General features: G+C 48.4%; 2 non-coding genes and 1 pseudogene across 2 annotated transcripts; all 3 read right to left on the bottom strand.

Annotated features, from left to right (window-relative positions):
* LOC137322351 (5S ribosomal RNA) lies at positions 1-120 on the bottom strand (annotated as a pseudogene).
* A 3,000-nt stretch (positions 121-3,120) lies between these two features.
* LOC137322251 (5S ribosomal RNA) lies at positions 3,121-3,239 on the bottom strand. The gene has a single exon (XR_010963008.1). It is a non-coding gene; the product is annotated as a 5S ribosomal RNA (ribosomal RNA).
* A 3,006-nt stretch (positions 3,240-6,245) lies between these two features.
* LOC137322250 (5S ribosomal RNA) lies at positions 6,246-6,364 on the bottom strand. Its single transcript, XR_010963007.1, has one exon. It is a non-coding gene; the product is annotated as a 5S ribosomal RNA (ribosomal RNA).
* Between the last annotated feature and the right edge of the window lie 2,882 nt (positions 6,365-9,246).

Here is a 9,246-nt window from a genome sequence, read left to right as displayed (position 1 = left end):
AGCCTACTGCACCTCGTATTCCCAGGCGGTCTCCCATCCAAGTACTAACCAGGCCTGACTCTGCTTAAGCTACCGAGATCAGACGAGATCGGGCGTTTTCAGACTAGTATGGCCGTAGGCATCAATTGCTTGCTTTTCCCTTTACTTAAAGGGCTGCAGTCCTCTTCTTCATTCTTTACCACACTTTCTGCACTTGCCTGGCGCCGGGGGAAACAACATCACTCACAGGGTACACGCATTCGCACTGCCAAACACAAACACACACAAGTCCTGCTTCATCTGCAAAACAATCACATAGCAAGCTCAACGCTTCATTCAAATCCTACAACATAGCAACAGGAGGAGGCCATTCACACCCGCCTGCCTGCCTGCCTGCCTGCCTGCCTGCTCCGCCATTTCAGAACATCATGGCTCATCTCTCATCCAACTCCAGAGACCTGCCTTTCGCCCATATCCCTTCATACCTTTGCTTGACAAAAACCTATCTCTCTCACATTTCAATTTCGCAATTCAGCTCCTATCAATTGCCCTTTGCGTGAGAGACTTACAAACTTCTACCACCCTTTGTGTGTAGTAATGTTTTCTCATCTCTCTCCTCAAAGGTCTGGCTCTACTTTTTAGACTCTGCCCCCTACTCCTAGAATCCCCAACCAGCGGAAATAGTTGCTCTCTATCCACCCTATCTGTTCCCCTTAATATCTTATGAACTTCCATCAGATCACCCCTTAACCTTCGAAACTCCAGAGAATACAACCCCAATTTGTGTCATCTCTCCTCGTAACTTAACCCTTGAAGTCCGGCTAGCGTTCTAGTAAACCTACGCTGCACTCCCTCCGAGGCCGATATGTCCTTCCGAAGGTGCGGTGCCCAGAACTGCTCACAGTACTCCAGGTGCGGTCTTACCAGGGTTTTGTATAGCTGCAGCATAACTTCTGCCGCCTTGTACTCTAGTCCTCTACTCACACTTTCACCAGCTACGGATAGGGACCAAGTTAAAAACAAGGACCTCAAAGGTAGCAATCTCTGCAAGGGAAAACATTTACTGGCCTGTGGCCTCCTTCTGTGCTGTACTAAGAAGTAAACTTAGCACTGACCTTTCTCACATAAAAACTCATCAACACCTGCGCTGGACTTCTGGCTAGTGTCTTCGCGACGAAAGCCCCTGAAATCATTCAATAAACACATGCCGTGATTGTTGGTCGGGAGAGGCCTTTCGGGACTTTCCGCATGCATGAACTAAAATGGGCATCAAAATGGTGATGGAGAGGCTTGTAGATTATGTGGTGTAGGCATAAGAAATGGGGCAGGCAGAGGCCCTAAGGGGTGAAATTGACCTGTCGGAGGCCCGGCAAAACCTGGGGAGAAAGGGACAGAAGTCCAAATGTTGGGTAAAGAAAATGTAGATTCAATATGAAAAGTCAGTACTTGACTGCTTACCTCACGCAATTGGAGGGTTGCCAAGCCTCCAGGATTGCCCTGGAGTCTCCAGGAATTAAAGATTAATCTCCTGGACACTGCTGCCAACCAACCGTGGAGAAACATCATAGAGGCATTAAAAGAAAAATGGTTTTTCCTTTTCTTTGAACGCTTTTCTTAATTAGTTCGAAAATTATAGCAGATGGGTCAAAAAGGATGTTTGACTGGGTCGGGTGGTTGGAAGTCATGTGATAAAACCTCCAGGAATGCGTCCAACCAGAGTTGGCAACCCTACCTACCCTTCATTGCCTTCCCCTGGCCTTAACCTTCATTAGCTTCACCATTCCTTCACTCACTCACCCAATCACTCACTCTCACTCACTCACTGCTGCAAAAACGCTGGTCCCTCCTGCCTCAAAATACAGACAACCGGGGAGCAGCCTTTTCTCCTCTCCCAGGCCCAGCTGCTTAGAAAAGGCTCAAGCCCAGACCCCAATTTAAGTCACCTTGGCCCAATTCAGGCCAGAAGAAGATGTGTGCCTTTCCGCACATGGATAAAAGCAGCCGCTGGCCCCGATTTGACCGGCAGGTCGGCGAATGTTAGTCTTCATCTCAACAGGGCTGGAATACAATACAAATTTATGCTACGGTTGTATAAAGCTCTGCTTAGACCGCATCTGGAGTACTGCGTTCAGTTCTGGGCACCACACCTCAGGAAGGATACACTGGTCTTGGAGGGGCTGCAGCGCACATTTACCAAAATGATACCGGGGCTAAAAGGGTTAAGTTGTCAGGACAGGTTGCATCGACTCGGCTCGTATTCCCTTGAGTTGAGAAGATTAAGATCTAATTGAGGTGTTTAAGATTATTAAAGGAGCTGATAGGCTCGATAGAGAAACTATTTCCTCTGGTGGGGGAGTCCGGAACAAGGGGGCATAATCTGAAAATTACAGCTAGGCAGTTCACGGGTGATGTCAGGAAGCACTTCTTCACACAAAGTGTAGTAGAAATCTGGAACTCTCTCCCCCAAAAAGCTGTTGAGGCTGGGGATCAATTGAAAATCTCAAAACCGAGATTGATTGATTTTTGTTAGGCACGGGTGTTGAGGGTTATGGAGCACAGGCGGGTAAATGGAGTTAAGGTACACATCAGTCACGAATGGCAGAACAGGCTCAAAGGGCTGAATGGCCTTCTCCCGTTCCTATGAACGTGCTGCCAGGAAATGGGCCGAGGAAAGCGAGCAACAGCGAGCGAGCGAGCGAGCGAGCGATCAGCAAAAAGACTGGCAAATGAAGGCAGCGTCGGCGTGAAGAACAGCAAACAGCTAACAAGAAAAGCCGACGGCAGTTGCTATTTCCAGGCGGTGTCCCAAGCGAGTACTGACCAGGCCTGCCTCTGACTTAGCTTGTGATATCGGATGGGATGGGGTACTTTTCAGAGGAGTGTGGTAGTAAGCGATGGCCTGCTTTGCTTCTCTTTACTTAAACGCTTGCTGCTTTGTGTATGTTTTTTGCCAGCTTATTTTCTTCATGTGTTTTTTTTTGTTGACTCTGTGTCGACTCCCTTGCCTTTGTCTGGCAGCAGGAGAATGTGCAGCAAAGGAATGGGCAAAGGAAAGCGAGAGAGAGTGCAGGAGCAAGCAGCAAAAAGCTTTGTGATTGAAGGGAGTGCGCAGAGCTGAGAGCAGCCTCTGCTGGCAAGAAAAGCCTACTGCACCTCGTATTCCCAGGCGGTCTCCCATCCAAGTACTAACCAGGCCTGACTCTGCTTAGCTTCCGAGATCAGACGAGATCGGGCGTTTTCAGACTAGTATGGCCGTAGGCATCAATTGCTTGCTTTTCCCTTTACTTAAAGGGCTGCAGTCCTCTTCTTCATTCTTTACCACACTTTCTGCACTTGCCTGGCGCCGGGGGAAACAACATCACTCACAGGGTACACGCATTCGCACTGCCAAACACAAACACACACAAGTCCTGCTTCATCTGCAAAACAATCACATAGCAAGCTCAACGCTTCATTCAAATCCTACAACATAGCAACAGGAGGAGGCCATTCACACCCGCCTGCCTGCCTGCCTGCCTGCCTGCCTGCCTGCTCCGCCATTTCAGAACATCATGGCTCATCTCTCATCCAACTCCAGAGACCTGCCTTTCGCCCATATCCCTTCATACCTTTGCTTGACAAAAACCTATCTCTCTCACATTTCAATTTCGCAATTCAGCTCCTATCAATTGCCCTTTGCGTGAGAGACTTACAAACTTCTACCACCCTTTGTGTGTAGTAATGTTTTCTCATCTCTCTCCTCAAAGGTCTGGCTCTACTTTTTAGACTCTGCCCCCTACTCCTAGAATCCCCAACCAGCGGAAATAGTTGCTCTCTATCCACCCTATCTGTTCCCCTTAATATCTTATGAACTTCCATCAGATCACCCCTTAACCTTCGAAACTCCAGAGAATACAACCCCAATTTGTGTCATCTCTCCTCGTAACTTAACCCTTGAAGTCCGGCTAGCGTTCTAGTAAACCTACGCTGCACTCCCTCCGAGGCCGATATGTCCTTCCGAAGGTGCGGTGCCCAGAACTGCTCACAGTACTCCAGGTCCGGTCTTACCAGGGTTTTGTATAGCTGCAGCATAACTTCTGCCACCTTGTACTCTAGTCCTCTACTCACACTTTCACCAGCTACGGATAGGGACCAAGTTAAAAACAAGGACCTCAAAGGTAGCAATCTCTGCAAGGGAAAACATTTACTGGCCTGTGGCCTCCTTCTGTGCTGTACTAAGAAGTAAACTTAGCACTGACCTTTCTCACATAAAAACTCATCAACACCTGCGCTGGACTTCTGGCTAGTGTCTTCGCGACGAAAGCCCCTGAAATCATTCAATAAACACATGCCGTGATTGTTGGTCGGGAGAGGCCTTTCGGGACTTTCCGCATGCATGAACTAAAATGGGCATCAAAATGGTGATGGAGAGGCTTGTAGATTATGTGGTGTAGGCATAAGAAATGGGGCAGGCAGAGGCCCTAAGGGGTGAAATTGACCTGTCGGAGGCCCGGCAAAACCTGGGGAGAAAGGGACAGAAGTCCAAATGTTGGGTAAAGAAAATGTAGATTCAATATGAAAAGTCAGTACTTGACTGCTTACCTCACGCAATTGGAGGGTTGCCAAGCCTCCAGGATTGCCCTGGAGTCTCCAGGAATTAAAGATTAATCTCCTGGACACTGCTGCCAACCAACCGTGGAGAAACATCATAGAGGCATTAAAAGAAAAATGGTTTTTCCTTTTCTTTGAACGCTTTTCTTAATTAGTTCGAAAATTATAGCAGATGGGTCAAAAAGGATGTTTGACTGGGTCGGGTGGTTGGAAGTCATGTGATAAAACCTCCAGGAATGCGTCCAACCAGAGTTGGCAACCCTACCTACCCTTCATTGCCTTCCCCTGGCCTTAACCTTCATTAGCTTCACCATTCCTTCACTCACTCACCCAATCACTCACTCACTCACTCACTCACTGCTGCAAAAACGCTGGTCCCTCCTGCCTCAAAATACAGACAACCGGGGAGCAGCCTTTTCTCCTCTCCCAGGCCCAGCTGCTTAGAAAAGGCTCAAGCCCACACCCCAATTTAAGTCACCTTGGCCCAATTCAGGCCAGAAGAAGATGTGTGCCTTTCCGCACATGGATAAAAGCAGCCGCTGGCCCCGATTTGACCGGCAGGTCGGCGAATGTTAGTCTTCATCTCAACAGGGCTGGAATACAATACAAATTTATGCTACGGTTGTATAAAGCTCTGCTTAGACCGCATCTGGAGTACTGCGTTCAGTTCTGGGCACCACACCTCAGGAAGGATACACTGGTCTTGGAGGGGCTGCAGCGCACATTTACCAAAATGATACCGGGGCTAAAAGGGTTAAGTTGTCAGGACAGGTTGCATCGACTCGGCTCGTATTCCCTTGAGTTGAGAAGATTAAGATCTAATTGAGGTGTTTAAGATTATTAAAGGAGCTGATAGGCTCGATAGAGAAACTATTTCCTCTGGTGGGGGAGTCCGGAACAAGGGGGCATAATCTGAAAATTACAGCTAGGCAGTTCACGGGTGATGTCAGGAAGCACTTCTTCACACAAAGTGTAGTAGAAATCTGGAACTCTCTCCCCCAAAAAGCTGTTGAGGCTGGGGATCAATTGAAAATCTCAAAACCGAGATTGATTGATTTTTGTTAGGCACGGGTGTTGAGGGTTATGGAGCACAGGCGGGTAAATGGAGTTAAGGTACACATCAGTCACGAATGGCAGAACAGGCTCAAAGGGCTGAATGGCCTTCTCCCGTTCCTATGAACGTGCTGCCAGGAAATGGGCCGAGGAAAGCGAGCAACAGCGAGCGAGCGAGCGAGCGAGCGATCAGCAAAAAGACTGGCAAATGAAGGCAGCGTCGGCGTGAAGAACAGCAAACAGCTAACAAGAAAAGCCGACGGCAGTTGCTATTTCCAGGCGGTGTCCCAAGCGAGTACTGACCAGGCCTGCCTCTGACTTAGCTTGTGATATCGGATGGGATGGGGTACTTTTCAGAGGAGTGTGGTAGTAAGCGATGGCCTGCTTTGCTTCTCTTTACTTAAACGCTTGCTGCTTTGTGTATGTTTTTTGCCAGCTTATTTTCTTCATGTGTTTTTTTTTGTTGACTCTGTGTCGACTCCCTTGCCTTTGTCTGGCAGCAGGAGAATGTGCAGCAAAGGAATGGGCAAAGGAAAGCGAGAGAGAGTGCAGGAGCAAGCAGCAAAAAGCTTTGTGATTGAAGGGAGTGCGCAGAGCTGAGAGCAGCCTCTGCTGGCAAGAAAAGCCTACTGCACCTCGTATTCCCAGGCGGTCTCCCATCCAAGTACTAACCAGGCCTGACTCTGCTTAGCTTCCGAGATCAGACGAGATCGGGCGTTTTCAGACTAGTATGGCCGTAGGCATCAATTGCTTGCTTTTCGCTTTACTTAAAGGGCTGCAGTCCTCTTCTTCATTCTTTACCACACTTTCTGCACTTGCCTGGCGCCGGGGGAAACAACATCACTCACAGGGTACACGCATTCGCACTGCCAAACACAAACACACACAAGTCCTGCTTCATCTGCAAAACAATCACATAGCAAGCTCAACGCTTCATTCAAATCCTACAACATAGCAACAGGAGGAGGCCATTCACACCCGCCTGCCTGCCTGCCTGCCTGCCTGCCTGCTCCGCCATTTCAGAACATCATGGCTCATCTCTCATCCAACTCCAGAGACCTGCCTTTCGCCCATATCCCTTCATACCTTTGCTTGACAAAAACCTATCTCTCTCACATTTCAATTTCGCAATTCAGCTCCTATCAATTGCCCTTTGCGTGAGAGACTTACAAACTTCTACCACCCTTTGTGTGTAGTAATGTTTTCTCATCTCTCTCCTCAAAGGTCTGGCTCTACTTTTTAGACTCTGCCCCCTACTCCTAGAATCCCCAACCAGCGGAAATAGTTGCTCTCTATCCACCCTATCTGTTCCCCTTAATATCTTATGAACTTCCATCAGATCACCCCTTAACCTTCGAAACTCCAGAGAATACAACCCCAATTTGTGTCATCTCTCCTCGTAACTTAACCCTTGAAGTCCGGCTAGCGTTCTAGTAAACCTACGCTGCACTCCCTCCGAGGCCGATATGTCCTTCCGAAGGTGCGGTGCCCAGAACTGCTCACAGTACTCCAGGTCCGGTCTTACCAGGGTTTTGTATAGCTGCAGCATAACTTCTGCCACCTTGTACTCTAGTCCTCTACTCACACTTTCACCAGCTACGGATAGGGACCAAGTTAAAAACAAGGACCTCAAAGGTAGCAATCTCTGCAAGGGAAAACATTTACTGGCCTGTGGCCTCCTTCTGTGCTGTACTAAGAAGTAAACTTAGCACTGACCTTTCTCACATAAAAACTCATCAACACCTGCGCTGGACTTCTGGCTAGTGTCTTCGCGACGAAAGCCCCTGAAATCATTCAATAAACACATGCCGTGATTGTTGGTCGGGAGAGGCCTTTCGGGACTTTCCGCATGCATGAACTAAAATGGGCATCAAAATGGTGATGGAGAGGCTTGTAGATTATGTGGTGTAGGCATAAGAAATGGGGCAGGCAGAGGCCCTAAGGGGTGAAATTGACCTGTCGGAGGCCCGGCAAAACCTGGGGAGAAAGGGACAGAAGTCCAAATGTTGGGTAAAGAAAATGTAGATTCAATATGAAAAGTCAGTACTTGACTGCTTACCTCACGCAATTGGAGGGTTGCCAAGCCTCCAGGATTGCCCTGGAGTCTCCAGGAATTAAAGATTAATCTCCTGGACACTGCTGCCAACCAACCGTGGAGAAACATCATAGAGGCATTAAAAGAAAAATGGTTTTTCCTTTTCTTTGAACGCTTTTCTTAATTAGTTCGAAAATTATAGCAGATGGGTCAAAAAGGATGTTTGACTGGGTCGGGTGGTTGGAAGTCATGTGATAAAACCTCCAGGAATGCGTCCAACCAGAGTTGGCAACCCTACCTACCCTTCATTGCCTTCCCCTGGCCTTAACCTTCATTAGCTTCACCATTCCTTCACTCACTCACCCAATCACTCACTCACTCACTCACTCACTGCTGCAAAAACGCTGCTCCCTCCTGCCTCAAAATACAGACAACCGGGGAGCAGCCTTTTCTCCTCTCCCAGGCCCAGCTGCTTAGAAAAGGCTCAAGCCCAGACCCCAATTTAAGTCACCTTGGCCCAATTCAGGCCAGAAGAAGATGTGTGCCTTTCCGCACATGGATAAAAGCAGCCGCTGGCCCCGATTTGACCGGCAGGTCGGCGAATGTTAGTCTTCATCTCAACAGGGCTGGAATACAATACAAAGTTATGCTACGGTTGTATAAAGCTCTGCTTAGACCGCATCTGGAGTACTGCGTTCAGTTCTGGGCACCACACCTCAGGAAGGATACACTGGTCTTGGAGGGGCTGCAGCGCATATTTACCAAAATGATACCGGGGCTAAAAGGGTTAAGTTGTCAGGACAGGTTGCATCGACTCGGCTCGTATTCCCTTGAGTTTAGAAGATTAAGATCTAATTGAGGTGTTTAAGATTATTAAAGGAGCTGATAGGCTCGATAGAGAAACTATTTCCTCTGGTGGGGGAGTCCGGAACAAGGGGGCATAATCTTAAAATTACAGCTAGGCAGTTCACGGGTGATGTCAGGAAGCACTTCTTCACACAAAGTGTAGTAGAAATCTGGAACTCTCTCCCCCAAAAAGCTGTTGAGGCTGGGGATCAATTGAAAATCTCAAAACCGAGATTGATTGATTTTTGTTAGGCACGGGTGTTGAGGGTTATGGAGCACAGGCGGGTAAATGGAGTTAAGGTACACATCAGTCACGAATGGCAGAACAGGCTCAAAGGGCTGAATGGCCTTCTCCCGTTCCTATGAACGTGCTGCCAGGAAATGGGCCGAGGAAAGCGAGCAACAGCGAGCGAGCGAGCGAGCGAGCGATCAGCAAAAAGACTGGCAAATGAAGGCAGCGTCGGCGTGAAGAACAGCAAACAGCGAACAAGAAAAGCCGACGGCAGTTGCTATTTCCAGGCGGTGTCCCAAGCGAGTACTGACCAGGCCTGCCTCTGACTTAGCTTGTGATATCGGATGGGATGGGGTACTTTTCAGAGGAGTGTGGTAGTAAGCGATGGCCTGCTTTGCTTCTCTTTACTTAAACGCTTGCTGCTTTGTGTATGTTTTTTGCCAGCTTATTTTCTTCATGTGTTTTTTTTTGTTGACTCTGTGTCGACTCCCTTGCCTTTGTCTGGCAGCAG

Source organism: Heptranchias perlo, chromosome 5, assembly GCF_035084215.1.
Source record: "Heptranchias perlo isolate sHepPer1 chromosome 5, sHepPer1.hap1, whole genome shotgun sequence".
Taxonomy (NCBI): Eukaryota; Metazoa; Chordata; class Chondrichthyes; order Hexanchiformes; family Hexanchidae; genus Heptranchias; species Heptranchias perlo.
The sequence above is the reverse complement of the archived record's forward strand: the minus strand, read 5'-3'. Positions and strand labels throughout refer to the sequence as shown.